The sequence below is a fragment of the Camelus dromedarius genome, chromosome 9 (genome assembly GCF_036321535.1).
Source record: "Camelus dromedarius isolate mCamDro1 chromosome 9, mCamDro1.pat, whole genome shotgun sequence".
Taxonomy (NCBI): Eukaryota; Metazoa; Chordata; class Mammalia; order Artiodactyla; family Camelidae; genus Camelus; species Camelus dromedarius.
Window position 1 is genome coordinate 45,066,577 of NC_087444.1, and position 21,609 is coordinate 45,088,185.

Genomic DNA, 21,609 nt, shown 5'->3' on the forward strand with positions numbered 1-21,609 from the left:
CAGTCGAGGTGCTGATAATACTTGAATGCACTCAGAACAGCACTCTGAACACACTCTAAGCACTCAACAGATGTTAGCTATTAGTATTTTTAAGCAACGCTCAAGGTCTTAACTTAAATATCCTCTCAGGGGTATACTGCTGAAGACCTCTCAGAGACAACAGAAAAGTCAACAGAAAGAGTGTGCCTACCCTCTTCCCTCCGCTGGGATTTGACCACTTGTCTCTTATTCTGATGTCTTTGAACATGACACGGAGGACACGAAGGTGACGTTGTAATTCTCAGTGGCCACGTGACAGTTCCTGCTCCTGTTCTCAGGTCCCTCTGGGGTCAGGGCAGAGGCTGGACACGCCCTAAGGCCCTTGCTCCCTGCAGATGGCAGCCACTCAATGAACACTCACTGCTGACAAGGGCCCAGGGAGAAGACTAAAAGTGGGTAAAACTGAGACTCTGCAGGAATCCCCTTATGGTTGAGGTACTTAAGAGAGAGCAAATGGATTTCAAGACTAACATCCAACATTAGTCATCCCCCAATAAACCATGTAAACTCTCCTGTGGTCACGATTTTCAGTCCAAGACTGAATACCACCTGTAACATGGACATACACCTGTGCAAATAACCGAACCCCCTTTCCACCTCCAAGGCCCCTTTCTGGTCCTTCACTTCCTGCAGTATAGAAGAAAACTGCTAATAAGCCTTCTTTCTCTGTATAAAAGTTTTACTGAGATAAAATTCACATACTGTACAATTCACCCATTGAAAGCATGTAACTCAACGTTTCTGAGTATATTCACAAGATTGGGCGATGACTACCACTGTCTAATTTTAGAACATTTTTGTCCTCCCCCAAAGAAATCCTGTACCCATCGGCAGTCACCCCACCCCCACCCCAGCAGTAAGCAACCACTAATGTGATATGTCTTCAGTTTGTATAAATTTGCCTATTCTGGATATTTCATGTAAATGGAATCACATATGATGTGGTCTTCCGTGCCTAGTTTCTTTCACCTGGCATGTTCATCCACGTGGTAGCATGGATCAGTACTCCATTTCTTTTGATTGTGAAAGTATATTCCATGGAAGGATATACCACTTTTATTTACCCAGTCATCAGATGATGGACGCTAACGATTCCTTTTATAAAATATGACTTGGTGCTGGGTTGTGAGTCTTTATCCTGAGTTTCTCTGAGAAGCAGATCAGAATGACCCTACTGACTTTTCCCTGACTTTTATTAGCCCTAAATCCATTTTTGTACAAGTTTCTTGAGGGAGCATGCATCCAGTCTGGATCACTGGTGCACTACCCCAGGCAGATCTCAAAGGGAATTGTTCGCTCCCACTGTAAACAACTAGAAAACTGGACAAATACATGAAACAAGTGGTTTCAGAGGCTGGAGAATAGGCAGCACAGGACTATGATCTGGGACAGAAGGGAAACAAGCGTGGCGAGTCCTATGATTGCCTTGGCTTTCCGCCTGGAGGCATTGACCAGACCTCAGTGCTGGGAGGGAGAGCCCAAGCAGAGCACAGTGGTCTTACTGAGGGGACGGACAGAGATAAAAGTTCAGGAAGGCTGAGGTGGCTGGGATTTGAGAGGCAGAGCACCAGACAGAAATGGGCAAAGAGAGAGAAAGTTCCTGATATCTCAATAGGGGTCTCCTTGAGTCTTTGGCTAAAGAGAGTGAGACTCTACACGATCCACAAGAAACAAGTAATAAGTTGAACACCTCCCACCACTCAGGCAAGGCTGGGAGATGTTTCAAGTTCTGCCTAGCCAGAGTGGAGAGTGACCACCTAGGGCATTTGGCAGAGACCCCAGAAAGCTCATGCCATGTTGGTAGGGCTAACCCAGCACCAGAGTAAAGGCTACTTTAGACCTGCCCTGAAAAATCTTAAAAATGGGCCACAAAAGAACCAAACTGATCCATAAGTAACTTAATTGCCTGACAGAATGAAATCCAACACTCTTTACATGAGGACAACAAAATCCAGACACTTAACAAAATAATATTCACAATATCCAGCATGCAGTAAACAATTTCTGGATATGCCAAGAAGGAGGGAAGTGTGACCCATAACCAGGAGAAAAATCAGTCAAAAGAAGCAGACTCAGAAGTGACTGAGATGGTGGAATTAACAAAAAAGACCTCAAAAACATCTACTTAAAATATTTTCAAGAACTTAAAGGAAAACATGAATATAATGGGTACAGAAATCGAAGATACAGAAAAGAAAAAAATGGAGTATCTAGAGATGAAAATACAATATGTAGGATAAAAATTTCTCTGTGGGGATAAACAGCAGATTAGACACATTAGTGAATTTGAAGACATAGCAATATAAACTATCCAAACCGAAGCAAAGAGAGAAAAAAGGCTGAAAAATATACTGTGATGTTTAAAACATATGCAGAAGTGAAATTTATGCAACAATAGTATAAAGGATGGGAGGGTTAAAATGGAAATATACTGTTGAAAAACTCTTACTTTATACATGAAGCAGCGTAATATTATTTGAAAGTAAAGCATAAGTTAAGACACATATTATATACTCTAGAGCCACCACTAAAAAGCCTCCATGACCAGTCTCCCCGCAGAGGGTGGGATCTCTGGGCGACCTGAGACGTGCAGCCTGGGTTTGCTGGCCCCCATGACATACCCTCCCAAGAAGCCAGTGCAATGAGTTTCTTCTCAAGCTTCACACAGGATGGGCAGGACGGGCAGGAAGGGCAGGACCGGCAGGACCTGCCACTCTCCTGGGAATACTCTCTAGACCCTTGGCTGCTTACAGAGCTGCGCTCTACTAGGGGATGGGACTATCATTTTTCACACCCACCAGTATCAATTTTTACACCACCTAATGAGGTAGGGAGGGCAGGTTTTCATTATACCTGTTTGTAGAATAGGAAACTGACACTGAGAGACATTAAGTAACCGGCCTCATGGCTGTCAGCAGGTAGGGTGAGTGCCAGATGCAGACACAGACCCCAGGTCTCCTGGTACACAGTCCTCTCTGCCCCACCCCAGTCCTCAGGCTGGACTAGGCAGAATGCTGCCTAGAAGGCTTCACTGGGGCCTGGGGTGTTCCAAGATACAGAAGCTTCATTTGGGGTTTACAAAAAAATGATGCAATTTGCGCAAAAACTGCTCACATCATGATTATTAGTTATATAACTTGTTCACACTTGCGTATATGAGCTTAAAATTGAGCTTCCTGCTTCAGGGTAGAAATTATACCTTCCTTCCCCCGCTGACTACAAAGTAGTATGTACTCAACCCTTGAAAAGTTGAGCCATACAGAACAACACTGAAAAGGAATAGCATTCATAATCCGACCACTAGGAGAAAAATGCTTAGTTTTTTACTGGAAGTCCTTCAGTATTTCTTTCATGCCACATTCCTCTTTTGCCAGCACTGATTTGAGTCATATATCCTTAAAAGTATCCCTTGAGGCCACTTTATTTTCTATTTTCCATCTCATTCCAGAGAGGCAGAGCAGAGCAGAGCAGTGGTTAGAGCTCAGGAGGAGTCAGGAAGCTGTGGGTGACTCTGGTTCTATCACTGATGAGCTGTGTATTCCTGGTAAAGAACTCAACCCCTCAGGCCTTGGTTTCCTCAACTGCAAGGAGCTGTTGTGAGAAATAAATGTAAAGTGCCTATCATATAGTAAGTGTATAATAAGTGGTAGCTCTTTATATAACAACCTCACTCTGAAGTCAAAATTCCCCAAACAGAACTTCTTTCACTGCTGGTATAAAAGCAGCAGAATCATAGAAGCAGCTAATGTTTGAGGGTTTACTCTCCATGCTAAGTGCTTTACATGCACAGTCACATCTAATCTTCAAAGCAATCCTTGGAGATAAAAATTATTATCTGCTCTTTACAGCTGACAAAACTGAGGCTCAGAGAGGGTAACCCAGTTACCCAAGGTCACACAGCTCATAAGTGTGAAAGTGGCATTCGGGGCCCTGCTTGTGACCACCAGGTGGATGGATGCTGAAAGGCAGGACTGCTTCTGCTGCCTGGAATCCCCATACCCAGGTTCCCATAGAATCCAGAGATTTCACAGACAAAGTGCACATCAAAACACCTCCTATAATATCAGCTCAAGGACTGTGGGGCAAGGAAAGGAGGTGTCCAGGAAGAGGCAGTCCATGGAAGTCTGGTCTCTTGTAATAGCCCAGCTCAAGGTCCTGGAGAAGACCAGGCTGGAATCTGGGACACCTTAGTGACAGTCAGTGGCACCTCTGGCACCTCACACTGCAGAAGCCCCAGACAAACTGATCTTCACCTACATGGTTGAGTGAGAGAGTACAGAATCAAGTCCCAGACACGTCATATGAGCCACTGGAACCAGCCATGACTGAAGCTAACCCTATCCTTACTCTTTTGAGTGATAAGAGCCATATAACTTCCTCCTATTTTTGCATAAGCTAATTTGATTTGGGTTTCTGTTACTTACAACGAATAGAGTCATGACTAAAACAACTTTCATACCTGGAGAGACCATCTCGTATTACATTTGTTTATTAACTTTCTGTCTTTACCACCAGCCTGTCAGCCCCTGGAGGTCAGGCACCACATCTCATTCATCTCAGCTCCCCTACTCCAGATTAACTGGCACAGGGCTAGGCTCTGAATAGTACTCAGAGAGAGTGGGACATAACTACACGAGCCAGGATCGCACAGATGCACAAGAGCCACCCTCTCCACGGAGCTTACTAAAGGAGGCAGATGTGTGTTTATGTCGGGGTGGGAACCCACCGGATTTCCTATGTCTGCAGAGCCAGGGTAGCAAAGGGGGGCCAAGCTAGATGCTGCATTGGTGCTCACCCTGAACTCAGGGACTCTGAGGGGTGTTCCCAGCTACCAAACCAGAAGAAACACAGGGAGCAAGCAAGGGCTGACTGTGCAGCCTTGAGTGTTCGACTCTGGACAGGAGCCACCAACTGGATTCTGGAAACCTCCCCTAGAGGAGGGAGGAGGTCTAAAGTGGAAATGGGGAGAGAGAGGGAGGGTGGCAGCCAAGGCTGTCCAAGTGGGTCTGAGTATTCTGGGACAAGGTGACCACAGAGGGACCCCCAGCCTCCTCTATCCCATCTTCTTGCTTTGCTGCCTTGGGGACCCCACAGGAGGCCTGGGCTGGGGCTCCCTTTGTTCTCTGTTCCCGCCTCTCAGTGTCAGACTGCACTCGGCTGCACTGAGACTCCCTCGGCGCAGTGGCCTTATATGGTCACAGAAGCACAGGCTTGGGAGCTGGAAGGGACCTTGGAGGATCATCTGGCTCAGCAGCCATTCTCCCTCTCTGAATCACAGATGCCTTTGAGATTGTGACAAATGCACCAATACACACAGTTTTACCCCCAATTTCTGGAGGTTCACAAACTCACAGACGCTAAGCTGCTGGAACACATGATTTTTCACTCCATCTCCATGGTGGATTAAGTGCCCCTCCTCTGCTTCTTTTTATCAGCATCCTTTCCCCTGCACTCGGACTGTCTCCCCAACCTCCAAAGCAATCCCTTTAAGAGTTCAGAGTAAGGGGGATGCTTCTGGAACCAGACTTGAGCTGTGTGACTGGGCAATTTCCTTAACTGACTGGGGCTTCAGTTTTGTCAGCTTTCCGTGGAGAAGCGCCTGGTAACTACTAGTAACTACCTTCACTGGATCGTGATGTGTAAAGAAGAGGGAGGGCCTGGCACAGTAAGCACTCCATCAGTTTAGTTGTTATTATGACTGTTGTTCTTGTTGTATTTGGTGAGTGGGGCAGGAGGAGAAAGTGCAGCGTGCTGGGTGTCCTGTGCCTGTCCTCTTGAGGACAGGAAGGGACCCAGAACCCTAGGGCGGGGAGGCCACGATGCCCTGGGAGGACCCCTGAGGGGCTCACAGCCACAGGGAGGAAGATGGGGCGGGAGAGGGGGCATTCTCCAAAGTGGAGCGGAAAGTCTGCTCATTTATCTGATGTCACAGGAGCAGCAGTGGGTTGAAAAGCTAAATTTCCTGATTTGGGAGCTGCCTTATCAGGTCATAAAATGTATGTCTGCTCACACACTGGCTGCCGGAGTTAGGGTCAGTGCTCAGGGCTTCACTTGTGTGACCACTGACAACGGTTTCCAATCATCAGGGAGACCCAATCAGCCCTGGGGCTAGGGCCCCAGAGCCACAGCCCTCCCCAGCAGAGGGGGGCAAAGACCACCCTGGCTTCAGATAACACAGTTTTAATCAAACAGTGAACAGTGAGATGCCAGTAAACCACATATCACCAATCAGGGGCTCCGCAGAACATACTGGAGCACTGGACCTGGACGGGACTGTAAAATGAAAAGACCGTCCAGAGTACAATGTGTGCCCTGTGCAGCCATTTGTGTAAAACTACATTTGTGTGCGATGGTGCTGGTAAGAGGAGAGGGTGTGGGGGGAGAAGGTGGGGGAGAGAAAAGATGCTATGGGAAGATGCTTGAAAAAATACCATCAGTAATCACTTTTGGGTGGTTGCATTCAATGATTTCTTTTACTTTCTTCTTGTTATGTTTGTTTCGTTCACTAAAAAAAAATGTGCATTTGTTATTTGAGAGAACAAATCACATTCAGTGGGAGATGGACACTGGTGTCTAAGAGGGGGACCATTTTGGCCTAGAGAGGAGAATCGAATAAAAAGGGGTAAAGTTGTTAATAGGAATTTCCTGACATGTTTCCCTTGGGTTCAGCCTGATGTAAGATCTTGTGACTTCAAAGCCTGTGAGGCCCAGTCCCCATCTTCCCGGGGCTCTCATTCCAGGTGATAAAGCTACTGCTGAGAACGTGGGACTTAACAGTGTGAAGTGGCATCTGCCAAAGGCCAGCTGAAGGGTATGTGTGTCAGACATGCTGGCTGCCACCCAAAAGCCATTCCCTTCTCACCATGGTGAGCTCCCTTCCCTGTCTCCCTTGCAGCTACGAGTGACCATGGGATCCAGTTCAAGGGATGAAGGGGAGTTGGCAAGAAATGTCTCTGAGAAAGGGTTTTCCTTCTTGCTCCAATGAGAAGCCTTTGAGAACAGGCCTCTGTCTCCCCATTTCTCCACTGTTCCTCTGTCCCTGGCTATCCCTCCAACAGCTATTCCCTGGCTTCTTACCTTTATATGTGGTTGTGTGAGGACATAAATACTGGAGCCATGACAGCTATATTGTGACCACGAGGTTAAATGCCACCACCCTGACGATGGCAGATCAAAGGAGTATAGGGAGTTCTCAGTGACACTGCGGAACTACCAACTCAACCTTGAGACTGTCTGATAACAAAGGTCATGCTCCTACCATGATGCCCCCTGCCTGGGTAGGTAACTGACTTAGAGAGGACAGACTTGCCTACAGTCACATGGTGAGCTTATGGCAGAGCAGGGACAAAACTCCCAGAGGCCTTTCCATCATGTCACGGCCTCTCATCTACCTCCCTTTCTGTCTTAAAAGCTCTAGTTCCCAATAATTTGGAGGCTCCCCGGAAGGTGTTCTGTAAGCTTCTTCACTCACCGCTAATTCACTTTTCACATCCTATGGGGTGCCGACTCCGTACCAGGCGCTGTATCAAGTGCTGGGGATCTAAGAGCGAGCCGACAGACACAATTCCTGCCCTTACATATGACCTTGCACGTGGAAGACAGAGATCAAGTACTGTTACAAACAGTTATTTAAATTACAATTGGAGTAATTTACCCAAGAAGAAAAATACAGCCAGAAAGAGCAACAAGAGGAGGCCCTACACTAGGGGTGCAGGGCCCACCTCTTGGGGAGCAGGTGGGAGACAGGGAGAGAGACAGGACTCCCGACAGGGGACCGCACAGGTGGTGCCGTGGAGAGCCACTGTCCTTGTGACCTTTGCGTGTCTTCCAGGGCCCCCCGCTGGCACACAGGGTGCCCGGGAAACGTGTGCTAAATGAATGGAAGGTGCTTCGTTGGCTGGCAGGTGGGACTGGAAGCCAGAGAGCCGGGTCAGGAGGGCTGCTCTGGATCTGGGGCTGGTACAGTTCCGATGTTCCCTCCTGAGGGCAGACTCCGCTGAGTCTCACAGAGAAGTAATACAGCGAGTTAACTCAAAAGCGGAATCACCGCAAACACCAACCAGGCTCTGGGCACTGGCAGGGCCACCGACCAGCGTGAGGCAGGGAAAGCAGAGGGGAGCACCTGAGGATGGGGGGGCCCTGCTGAAGCCCCCTCCCTCTTCTCCTATTGGAACCCCACTGTGTTCTTGTATGTACTCTCACTGGGTGAAGTCCTATGTCCAGTGGGGTTTGACCTGCAGGAGAGCCCCTGGTCCCTGATTCGGTGGATGTCACCAATAGTGAAGACCAAGCAGGGCCATCAACAGTGGTCCAGAGGGCACTGGGTGGGCAGGGGTGGTGGGAGGTGGGCGTTTCTAGGACCTGCAGCAGACCAAATCCCCTGGAGCATACCAATCACGCACTGAATTCGTTCTACAAATATACATAGAGCACCTGTCAGGAGCTGGATACACCCTGCCTCTCCTGTTCACTAACAGTGTGGACTACAGGCAAGATCTCAACTTTCCTGGGCCCAGGGCTCTCCTCTAGAAAATGGGGACAATGACTGTCCCTTACAAGGTTCTCAGCAGTACTACAGAATGCGTGAGGCCAAATAACTGCCAGTTGCTAGTATTATTTAAAAGTCACAGACTAATCAGTGCCAAAGCAGGGCTAGACCATGAGCCCCAACTCCCAGGCCATGGGTCCCCGCCTACTCAGTGCAAAAGTGCCTGGACCTGGAACTAAGAGTGAGGGGCTGGGGGCCAGGGGGTATCCATGTTTTGAATTACTGGCTCAGAGACCACTGGCTGGGCAGAGGCATGATGTGTATGTTTCACTAATTATGCTAAGCCCTTGATTTTTATTTCCCCAAGTCCCAAAGGAGCAGAGGCACTGAGACTTGGAGGCCCCAGATGGGAGGCAGAAGTTTTGCTCTTCTCTAGGCATAAAGGCTGTTTATTGACTGGCAGAGATGGAGCCTTCCTCAAGATTACTGCCTCCTGCAATCTCCCACCAATGGCTTCCTTTTCCTCCCCCCTCCCCCACAAAGTTGACCACTACATGCCAGGTGCCATTCATACAGCGCCCAGGAGACAGTGGGGAACAGGACAGTCATAGCCCTGATTTCAAAGGACACACAGTCTAGTAGGGGAAGACAGAAAATAAAGATGCAAACAGATATCACAGAATGATAAACACAAAAGAGGGTGTGAAGTTAGGAGCCAGGAAAGGAGGTGATATCTGAAGCTGAGACCTAAATGATAGGATGGAGTAGATCTTGCATATATGTGAGGAAGAGCATTTCAGGCAGAGAGAACGGCACGTGCAAAGGTCCCAGGGCACTGTGTGTGTTAGAAGGATTGTGAGGAGCCAGTGGGACTGGAATGGAGTAAATAACCAGGTGAGTGGAGGGATGAGGTCCAAGAGAGCAGTGAGGACCTAATCACACAGGGCTAACGCATTACGCCTATTTTTTCCTTAATACACGTTAAAACATTCATTTATTAAAATAGAAAATGTTCATCTGTGTACTGCCCTGATCAAGCATGGATCACTTTTCAACAGCAGCTTTCCCTCCTCCTTCCCTGACTGAAAAGCCTATTCTTGGAACACTTATAGATTCTTAGAACACTTAAGAGATTCCAACCCACAGCTAAGAAAAAAGGAAGAAAAAAAATCAGCCATCATCCCATCAGCTGGAGGGAAGCACCATCCACGTGCTAGTGTATATTTCAATCTTTTCACCTGGGAGTCCCTATGCATATTGTTCTTCCTGAGACGGAATCACACTGTGTGGCTCTGTGTCACCTAGGAGCTGTCACTGGCTGCTAGGTGTCCCATCATCTGAATGGGATCTGAGTCATTCAACCAAACCCCTACCGGTGGACGTCTGGGAGGCTTGTGGATGGGAGCTCTTCCCACCTGCAACCATGAACCTACACCTCCTAATGGAGGTAGAAAGCTATGAAACCTGCACAGAACAAGCCAGAAGCTGATGATGCCTGGCCTTACAGGCTGGGCTCGAGTGAAGAGTGAGAGCACAAATGAGATCTCTCAGCTATTTGAAAAGAAGATACCAAAGAACTGATTTGAAATCCAGCTGTTTAATTGTGGGGTGAAGTTGTATGGCATGAGAAAAATTATTTAAAAAATAAATAAGATTCCCTACTAATTAATACTATATTTAAAACTTGATACTCTAATATTAGAATATTATAGAAGAATTGGGTATTTAAGAAGAGTAGTATCAGGCAGACCAATCCCCCAGGGGAATGACTGGTACAAAACAAGGGATATGTCCTACTGACAGTGACTTGCAGAAATCTGTTATAAAGATGCCATTTTTAATGAGGGGTAACTCAGGCCAGAAGCAAAGATGTCAGCTGCCAACTGTCACCAGACAGAGCCAGGGGCAAGGCCGGGACTTGTTGTGATTCCAGGACACAGCCTCTGCTGCCATTATCTGGAAAACAACGTGGCCCCTGCCCTTTCTCAAGACTCCCAGCTCTGGGGGGTGGGCACACGCCAGCCCTCAGTCCACGGGGGTGTGATGCTCAGAGCACTGCCTTCTAGAGCTCTGTTCCTTCGTCTCTTCTCAATAGCATGGGTGGGTCTGAATCCTGGGACCCTGGCCTTGGATTAGAGACATCATGCCTTGGGCTTGGAGACAGGAGACTGAGGTTCTTATGCAGTTTGGCCACTAATAATCACTGCAACCCCAGGTGAAATGGGCAGAAAAAGGTCCCAGGGAGCCGGGGTGTCTGGCCAGCCCTTCTTAGGTCAGCATCACTGGCCTTGGTGGGGGCTCCACCTTGGTGTTAAGAGGAAATCTTTCAGGACAGCTCTGCCAGCCTCCTAATCTGCTCTCAGATTCCAGCGACTGGATCTCCCCATGCCAATGTTTTTAGAAAATACTGGCATTTCCTGTGGCAGCTCATACCCAAGTCCTGCCACTCAGAGGAGACCTGGGGGCTGGTCTTGGCTCTGCCACTGACCAGCTGGAGTGGGTTACTGGGACTCTGGGTTCATTTCCTATGTGTGTTGCCTCAGCCTCTCGGCAGGTCAGGTGCTGGCTGTGGGCCTGGGTTGTGCCAACTCCCCGTGGTCACTCTGCTTCACCCAGGTTAAGCTCCATGCTCATATCTATATCTGACTGTGATACAACAGCTTACAAAACATGGGGGCAAATAATCAAAGGCGCCCATGGTGGACAGAAGACCAAAGAGCTGTGAAATAGCATCCTGCATCCATCACTGAATTCAAGCCCTGCTCAAATGTCACTATCTCAGACCCCTCTGGCTAAAAGGTCCTCCATCCTTCCCTGTCTGTATCTTGACTTATTTTCCTTCATAACAGGTATCACATGTATTTGATACACACACACACACACACACACGTATTTTAAAATATATATCTCTACTTGTATATTACCTGTTTCCCCACATACCACTGAGCTCCATGAGGGCAGGATCTTGTGTGGCTCACTGACTGCAGTGCTCTAAGCAGTACAGGACACACAGTGAAGGATCCATAAACGCTGTCTGAATGCCTGAATGAGACAGTGACTGCTCAGGACCCTGTCAGCTCTAAGACGGCGGCTCTACACGACTCCTTTCCTGGAAGGTATGCAGCCCTTCAACTGTGGGCCAGGAAATGTGCATCCCTCCCCGACCCAACATGACCTGGGACCCCTGGCTGCCCATCCCCATCCCCACCTTAGGTGCTGAACAGCCATTTCCCCAGGGGGGCCCAGAATCTGCGGTCTTTTTCTTAGTGATATTAGCCAGAATCCCTCCCTCCCTCCCCACCCGGCAAGGGTGCGCCCCTGCTTTAACCCTAACACCCCAGTTCTCATAGGTTTTTGTAAGGGTAAAGACACACAGATGCCTTATGTTGCCCACTCCATGTCACTTCTGGGAAAATCCAAAGCTGTTTTTTTTTTTTTTGAAATCCAATGGTTACATTTATCTGTTATGTTGCAAAGACAAGACAGAGAGCTTTATGGCCCCAAGCCCATTTTACAATGCCTTATGTGAAGATGTGAGCTTTCGTCAAACACAGTAAAAGCCTGTGAGTGAGGCAAATTGGTTCAATGTTGATTTTACTGCCTAAATCTAAGTAACATTTCTGGCTTCCCATATGCCTGATTGGGGCAGCTGCTGGGTTGCCTTTTCTTCTTCTGGTGACACAACGAAGTGAAGTATTCCTATCAGCACGTCATGTTTAATACAAGGACCACATCATACATCAGGGGCAGTCTGCGCAGCTTTCTGAGGTTATGTTTTGTAGAGGAAGCACAAGTGAGGCTGTGGCGCTTTGTTCCTCTTGTTTAATCCTTCGGAAAAAACCCTTCCTGCCTTCCTGTCTCCAGCATGTTTGTTCATTATTTATGACCCCCTTCATTAGCCCCTGGATGCGTTCTCATGAACCACAGGAAAGAAAGACCTCTAGATCCTGCTGTTGCTGGCAGACAGCTCACAGACCAGATGTTCACCTAAAACATCTCCCTTTCTGACCCCGCCAACAAGTCCAAAATGCTCCGTCATCTGAGCAGAGCAGGTGGGGCTCTGACAGCCTGTGGGTGGGCCCCTACCTGGGCTCCTCCAGGCTCCCTCGCCCCTCGCTGTGAGGTGCAGTGGTGACTCACTGCAGAATATGCCTGCGAGCGATGATGAGCCTGGGAAACGGCAAATAAGGGCTATGGTGGCAGCTGCTGGTTTCGCTTGCCCAACCTCCTTTCCCTTGGGGAACCATCCTCCCTCCCTCTTGGGGGATTCTCTCCATCCCTACCCTAAGTTCCAGGGGTGATCCCCTGACCCACACCTGGATCCAACCCTGCTTGAGGCGAGTATACTCCTAGGCCACTCAGTTACACAAGCCAACTGTTCCCTTTCGTGCATCAGTCGCCCTGAGGCAGGTTTCTGTTCTTAGCAACCAGGAGTTGTGATGACTGCAGATTCACTGCACAGCCCTCGGGATTGTATTTGGAAGGACAGCAGTAGGACACTGGACTAGCCACGGAGACATGCTGATGTGAAAGAGGGTGCAGTTACTGCACACAACCAGTAACTCAGAACTTCTGAGGGCTCCGAGCTGCAGGAAAGCATCTGATCCAACCCCACTTTCCTGTAGCCACGTCAAGCTGCAGATCACCTTCTCTTAATGGTGTTTCAGGGACCAGCAGCTCCCAAAGCACTGCCTGCTGCCCTCCAAGCCCAAAAAACATCAGGAACTTCACTCTCGTTGCTTCTCTTCTAGGTCACAGACTCAGGCAGCCTGGAAAACAGGCTCTTGGTTTTTCCCTTCATGTTCTTTTTAAATGAGGACTTGTTTTCCTTCCTCCTCTCACCACGTGATGGGGCAGGAAGGACACCAAAACACCACCACCAACCTGCAGAGACAAAGGGGCCTGAAAAGAATCCCCCGTTCTCTGGTTCAGGCTCCTTGGCACACATGCAGGAGGCAGCTTTGACATTTGCCACAGAGCCTCCCAAGCACTGCCCCAGATGGTGGACCATTCTGGGTGAGTGTTTGTTCTGAAACAGAGAGACACACACAAACGCCCTTCTCAGCAGCCTGCTGGGGAGAGGTCAAGGCAAAAGGTACAGGTCACCGAAAGAGGGTTCCCTGGGGAAGACATTTCTCATGCTCTCTGACGAGATGCTTGTGGTAAAGTCTGCCAAAGAGCAAGTCTGAATCCACATTCTTCATTTCCCCCCTAAACCTAATAGCAGTGGTGGGTTGCCATGCCAACTTTTGCCAAAGGGGCTGTGTCTGCCCTCAGACCCCTGAACCTCTCTGACTGGACCACATGAGCCACGTTCTTCTGGTTCCCTGTGTTGCCCGTTTGTTGAGTCTTTGAAAGAAAGTGAGGGAGAATTCCACATGAGGGCATGTCTTGCCAGACTGAGAAAAATACAATCACAGAAACACACAGGAAAACCCAGCCCAGCCAGCCTCCCTTCCCTAGTGGTGGATGTGGCTGAAAGGATGCCGGTCCCCGTGTGGTGGACTGAAATAGCCCTGCCGTGGCCTCCTGGGTTTCCCACCCAAGACTTTCTTAGGCAGATGCAAGCTCCTCATTAATAACCACTGTCGCATGGTCACGGCCCAAAAAAAAGAGTCCACAAAAATCACTTTGTGGGCTCCCACATCAGTTCTCCTCTCCAGGGATATTGGGGATGCTGGGGTGGGGCAATGTGTTCTGCTCTTGAGGCCAAAGGCATCCTTCCACTCAGGCTGCAGGTGGAGCGGAGCCTGCTGAGAGCCCACCTGTGCCCTCTCGGCCTGTTTCTGGAATGGCTGGGGCGGACATGTCATGCAATTGGGGCTCAGCTGATGGCTCTGCTGCTCATCTGTGAGGCCAACAGGAGGGTAAGTAGTACCTGGTCCCTCATCATGATCTCCAAGCCACTGCTGAGGAGGAGACCTGCTCCTGGTCTGGTGGCTGGCAGCTGATGGATATAAAATGTGAATCAAGGCTGAAATTGGCTCACACTGAAATCAAGCAGTCCACAGAGGGGCCCCTCAAGCTGTCATCCTGAGAATCTGTCCACGTGGTCAGGCTCTCCTCAGCAGGATTTCAGGTAAAGACAAAGGAAAATGCACACTGCCTGCCTATCATCCAAGCCCGCTCGAATGCACACCACTCAGCCGCACCGGGAGCAGGGAGGGCTGGGGTCAGGGAAGAATAAGGATGGCCAGCACCTGCTGACCCCCATGAGTGCCAGCACTGTGCCAAGGGCTGGACATTCACGCATTCGGTCCTCCCAACCACCCTAGGACCTCACCTCCCAGTGTTCAGCTCAGCATAGCTATGTGAGTGTCAGTGCCAGCTCTGTGTGTCCCCCCCACATTCACTTTTGCTTCTTATCATCATAGCCACCTGCTGAGACAACTGTTCTAAGACACTCTGAATCTAGTGTGCTTTAAGCTCCAAAAGGAAGGCTGACCAGCACAGTCTGGGCACGGGGGTGTTTAGAGACCAGGAAGGATGACAGGAAAGGGCAGAGAATACACACAGTTTTCCAGCATCAAATGTGGACACAAACAGGGATCCCAAGAATGGACTTCAATTCAATAAATTCCTCCAACATCTCCTAAGTGCAAGGCACAGCTTTTGCCTCTTTGATGCAGATCACGCTCCCCACCAAGGAGGCAGCATTCCCACAATGCATGAGGCTGAGGGTTCTATTTCGGTGTGATGGCTGCAGTGCCCAGGCAGGGAAGGTATGCTGCCGCTGCCCTTGGAAGCCAGGCGGTTCCTCCTGCACTGGCTTCAGCGTCCCCAGCTCCAAAGTGTACTGGCTGGCTCACACTGACCACAAAACACCCCTGCGGCTCTTCAGCTGGTCACGCAAGAATGTGTAAGCAAATATCCTGCTTCCCAGTGTGAGGTCTGTTGTTTCAAGGCCGTCACTGTGCTCCGAGGCTCAGACCATGGACCGTCTGAAGCCAGGCATGTGCCTGGAGGCGCTTTCCACAAACTGCCCCGTGCAAGGGCGGCCTGCACTGTGATGTCCAGGTCAGAAAGAGAAACACCAGCAGGGCTCTGGAGGCCAGGGCTGCATGGGGCTCCCTTGTGCCACTTCAGACTAACCCTTTACCACATCCTGCCCCAACCATTTATTTCTCCCCAAAGAGAGACAGAAAGTCTCCCTCTGTCTGCTCAGCACCCCTCAATCCTGTAATGGGGTGGGGGACACCAGTCAGAGACTGTGAGTGTGTCAGGCTAAAGTGTGGAGGGCAGCTAGCCTGACACCAGCCCAGGGGAAGCTGCGATGGGGCTTCCTAGATGGCAAATCCCAGGACTTCAGGAATATTATCATTACCTTTATGTCCCTGAATGAAATAAAGGGGAAAGAACTGAGTGAGGCCATTCTCAGTCCGGCTCTGCTGCCTCCCTTTGCTGTAGAGACACAGCCCGGGGGACATGACAGGTGAGCGGCTTTCTGAGCTGGCTGGTGTGCCACCACCCAGAACAGTGACAAGTACCCAGCACTCCCTTTTGGATTTTCCAACCATTTCCACAGGTATTATTTGAACAATAATAATAGTTCCTATTGATTAAACACTAACTTTGTGCTAGGCATCTACATGTATTATCTCACTTAATCCTCACACCAGAATCTCAGGGATAAGTAACACAGTTATCCCCATTTTACAGATCAGGAAACTGAGGCTTAGGAAGGGTAGCTTACTGCTTGGTCAATGTCTCAGAGCTGGTAAGCAGCAGAACTGCGGACTGAGCTTCATAATCTCCAGCCCAACAGCCCTGGCAGGGGCTCTGTTTTACAGTAACGGGGGAGGTAGAATCAAAGTAACTGTCTGGCCCACTGTCCCAGAGTAGAAGCCTCAAACTGGCCATTTGCAGCCTAGATTTGGGCCAAAGAGAGATGTGTTTTGTTTGGACTACAGTGGTTTTGTTTTTTGTTTAGCTTAGTTCTTTGTTTTTTTTTTTTTTGTTGTTGTTGTTGTTTTTTTTTAATTGGAGCAAAGGTTTACAAGTCAGGAGAATTCTCACAAAGAGATACTAATTTTCTGGCTTCTCCTCAAAAAAACTCGATGTGCTAATATGCCTTCTCAGGTGGGACCTGAGCTTGGCTGCCTGCTGTGGGCAGGGTCAGGGCTCTCCAGTGATCCACTGGCCCCCCGAGTCTGCAGCCTTCGGTGCACTGCCTGCTGGCCCTGTTGGCACTGTGATCCCTTCGAAGAGCTAGTTAGTGGCATTAGCTTCGTTCCTGGTAGACTAAACATTTCCAGTGTATTGGTAGAAAGGAAAAGTGCTAAACTAATGGCAGATATTTTTCGGTCATTCTAATAAGTACGGGTAGGAATAGTAATAATAACAAATGTGGCCAGGAATTTGACAGGTCCAGTGAATCTGGAATATTTAGCGGGAACCATGCTCAAATTTGTGAAACAGGTCCAGCTTGCTTCCATCTTTTAACACAGCCTCATGGGAGGATATGACACACCCCATGATCTGACAAGATGCATAGCCAACCAAAAGGCTCTGCATAGCTGCAAGTTTGGCCAGAGTCCATGTTTGCACTTAAGTGCTGTTTGGTCAGACACACAGAACACTAATGACAATCACGTGGCCCTGGATGCCGAGAAGTGGCCCAGAAGTGATGGGAAGCAAACCTCTTGAGTTAGTCAATGCAAAGGCACTTAGCCAATGAGGGGGAAAGGTACCTATGTACTGGCTGGCAAGGAGGAAGGAATCCAGTCTCTGGGGTGCCCCAGGGCTCAGACCCTGGACTGCTTACTCAATATCTCTGCTTAGATATGCACTAGGCATTACAGACTAAATGGATTCCTCACTGAACTACCGACTTTCCCACCAGACCTGCTTCTCTATCAGCCCTCCACACCCCAGCTAAAAGCAAATTCTATTGCCTACCAAAGACTCAGAGCGTAACACCTGCTCTCTTTTTTGTCAAAAGGGAGATTAATAAGTGTTATGGAGGCGTCAACAATATAGTAACACCAAACTCAAGAAGAACTGAGAGAGAATTGAAAAAAGAACATTTCCATCATGGGAGTCAATATTACAGAATGCCGGGTCCTTGCTACTATCACAAATCATCTTGGGGGTCACCAGCAGTGCCCAGCCCACACTGTGAGGGACCCAGGAGCACATGATCCTGGAATCCGGTCCAGTGTCTAATCTGATACAAGCAGAAGAAAGAGCAGAGGAGGCTTAAGGGAGTGGCGGGATGTTAGGGTCCCGGGTGCCAGTCTTACAACAGCCTGCTCAGAGGAAGGGAAGGGTAGGGGATTATCCAGTCTCAGTAGATCCACTGGAAACAGAGAAGGTGACAGGAATTCTGGGAATCTGGCAACCTGAGAGAGATTAGCATCTCTAATCTATCTGCCCATCCTGAACCAGGGAATTGCTGAGGCCTTTGGACAGACGGGGGTACATTTGGGAGGCAAAAGTGAACATCTGATATGAGGCTCTCTCTCTCTTTTACTTGAAGGCCAGCTTCAGAGAGTTCTGGAGCAAGGATCAAAAGCTGCAGATACTGGGAAGGGTCTGACCAAGAGAGACCCAGTGTGTGTGTGGTAATTCAGGGAGGAGAGATGGGGAGTGTGAAACTGGCTTTGCCTGGATCCCAGGAAGCCAAGAAATAGCTGAACAAGTGGGCTGCATTCCTCCTACCCCTGGGGCTGAAGAGGAACAGGAAGGAAAGATTCCTCCCAGACGTTTCTGGGATAGACCAGTGGTTCACCTACCTTGACACCACTGGCCCAGAAGGCAAGGGCAGCTCCATTCCTACCAGCTCTGCTCCACAGTGGAGAGCGGCCAATCTGGACTCTACAACCAGAAGTACCAACAAACCTCACAACATGCTTTAAAGTCCCAGCTGAAAAAAATCAGTCAGAATGAACAGTGCATGTGCTTGGGGAAGTAGAGCTGCTCTAGAAGACAAATGAGTGAAACAGAAAGACACACGTGCAAGTCAGGGCCAGATGTAAAAGACTCTCTGCGTGTTAAAAACCAGTCTTCCCAACTACAATAGGTGAGTCCCTGTTGAGATGTCAATCAGTGGCCTGAAAGACCAAAAGGGAAAATCATCTCCAAGTATAGAGTCAAAGTATAAGATAGAATTCATGAGGGAAAAGACAAAAGACCTGGAGGACAGAGCCAGGGAGATCTAACTTGAGAATACTGGGAGTTCTAGAAGAAGAAAAAGGAATTGATGGAAGAGAGTCAGTAATTAAGTAACAAATAGAAGATAATTCTCCTGGGAATCTGCAGATTGAAAGGACATGCTCACGAAGTTCCAGGAAGGTAACCCTGGGAAAATCCCTCAACTTTGAGAATGAACACAAAACTGTAAAAGCTTCACAGAGAGGATATATTACCTGTAAAGAAAGAAAGAAAAAAAGACTGACATCGAACTTCTCATCTGAAACACTACAAGCTAAAAGAGAGGAGAACCCCATCTATAGACCACTCAGAGAAGGGAACCAGAGACTATCAAATACTTTGTATCTTGCTCATCATTTTGCAGTGCAAGAGATATCTGCAGATATGCAAGAATTCTACAGAGTTTATTACTTGCACATCCCATCTATGGAAAATACTTAAAGCAGCAAACAACAAAGGCACCAGGGCAGAGACCTCAACATGGAGGAAAATGAGCAGGTCAGGAAAGTATGATGAATGTGAATGTTTGCTCACACACTTCCTCTCTCCCCTTTCTCCTACAACTTAACAGAGAAAGGTGGACCCTCTGGGAATAAAACTGATAAATAAGGACTCTGAAAATAGAAGAGGCACATTATTAGGGAAATTCCAACAACAGCCCAAAGTTAACATTTTAAACTATCCTAACAAAATCAAGGAGTTGAAAGGGAAGGGAGTAAAAGTCTTCCAAGGTCTCATTTTAAGTCGGGGACAAGGAAATAATTCTAAAGGTCTCATCCCACTGAAGTAGAGAGGAAATGGAGCAACTTGGAGGGAGAAATAGTTATTTAATGTTATCTTGTTTTCAAATAACAGTAGAGCAATATGTATTTGATTATGAATGAAGGGGAAAAGAATGTAACCTTTAATAAGATGGAAAAGTAGAAAACTTCCAAATTGACAGGCGAAAAAGAAAAGAAAAAAAGAAATGCAAAGCAGCTACATCAAACCAGCACAAACAAGAGGAAAGAAAAACATGAAAATGTTTGGAAGGAATGATGGAAGGAAATTAAAAACATACCATAAGATGGAAGGAATAAAATCAAGTACATCAGTTAATAAAGAAGATGTCAGATTGGGTTGAAAAATTAGAACAAAAACCAAAACCCAGGCACACAATGTTTTTTAGAATCTAAATGAAATAAAGGTATGTAGAAATGTTGAAAATAAACACAGACAAATATATACCAGGCAAATGCAAACAGAAGGAAAGCATGAGTGCCAAAATTAATTAGATAAAGAGGAATTTTAGTTGAAACACACTGCAGAGGATGAAGACATTTGTAATGACAAAAGGAACACTTTATGAAAAAGTTACAACATCAGAAATCTGTATGTAGAGAAGCTAAATATATAAAGCATGTGCTCAGAAATGGAATAAATAAAATACTGATGTGAAATTTCAAAGATGTCTTTCAGAAATGGACAAATCTTATGGGGAAATATTAATTAACAGAGAAACTAAATAATGTAATTTGAATTTCTAGAAATATGCAGGACCTTACATTCCTTGAACACAAAATAAACTATTTTTAGGGACCTGGATCATTTATAAAATTGATCACATGTTGGGTTGCCTAGATAAAACCTTAACAAATTTTACAAAGGAAAGTTTTTATACACTACAATATCTAATCACAATCAGTAAGATTAGAAATTTTAAAAAGTGAGAAAAAATATTGATTTAGAAATTAAGAAATCTACTCCTAGATAAGTCTAGGATTAAAGAGGCAATCAAAAGGGAAATGGCAAACTATCTAGAAAGCAGTTAAAGAGAGCATTTCATACCAATTCTCATGGGACAGAGCAAAAGCCATGCTCAGAGGAAATTCAAAGCCTCTATGATTATAGAAGGAATACGAAAAGTAAAGAAACTTAGCCCTCTACTAAGAGCTTACAAAAAGAATGAACCAAAACAAAAGAAACTACAATTGTAAATTAATAAAGTTAATAGCTGGAACTAGTAAGATTAAAAAACAGTAGAATAGTGCTGAGTATAAATAAATACAAAAACTAAAAATAAGTAAAATAAAACCTCAATGAAACTAAGAGGAAAAGAGCAAATATACAAAGATCAGAAATAAGAAAGAAGACCCAACCATAGCTGCAGAAGACACAAAATCATAAAAGAAAACCACATGAAGCCCTATGGCCCCAAACCTGAAAATCCGGCAATCCCACAGCCAAATATAAATGACTAAAGTTGACCCAAGAAGTAGAGAAACATTTGAAAAAACAAATTAACATAGAAAAACTGGAAAGGTGATGGAAGATCTACGACTGAAAATGGCATTACGTATTTAGTGCTGATAGCTTCAATGAATTTTATCCAAACTTTAAATGACAGATGATTCCAAGGATTTAAGTTATACTAAAAAATGGAGCGTTCCCCCAATTAATGCTATGAAGCCACAATAACTAATTATTAAAATATGAAGAAGATAGCACAAGAAAGAAGACTACACACCATTCTCATGTATTAAAACCAATGCAAAAATTATTTTTTTAATTATCAAATTGAATCTAGTCAAGTATCAAAAGAAAAAAAAACATGACTAAACCTGTTCATTCTAGAAATGTGAAGTAGTTGAACATCATTATCCATGACAATCACAAAGATGGGATAGCCATATGCTCACATCAACCAATGCTGTAAAGGTACCTGGTAAAATTTAGATCATTTCTCATTAAAAACCAGGAATAGAAGCTCATTACTTATGCAAAATAAAAACTATTTACCAAAACCCAATAGCAAATATGATTAAAAACAGGAACATTCTAAAATTACTTTAACTAAAATGTAGAACTTGAAAAGGATGAGCATAATCACCATTATTATTTATCATGATCTACTTCTCGTGTCCAATGCAGTAAAGCAAGAAAACGACATC

The 21,609-nt window shown here is 46.8% G+C and overlaps 1 protein-coding gene across 3 annotated transcripts in view; it reads right to left on the reverse strand.

The window, feature by feature from the left end:
- The window catches only part of GNAO1 (G protein subunit alpha o1), a 152,365-nt gene that overhangs the window by 75,221 nt on the left and 55,535 nt on the right, over positions 1-21,609 (reverse strand). The window lies entirely within an intron of this gene.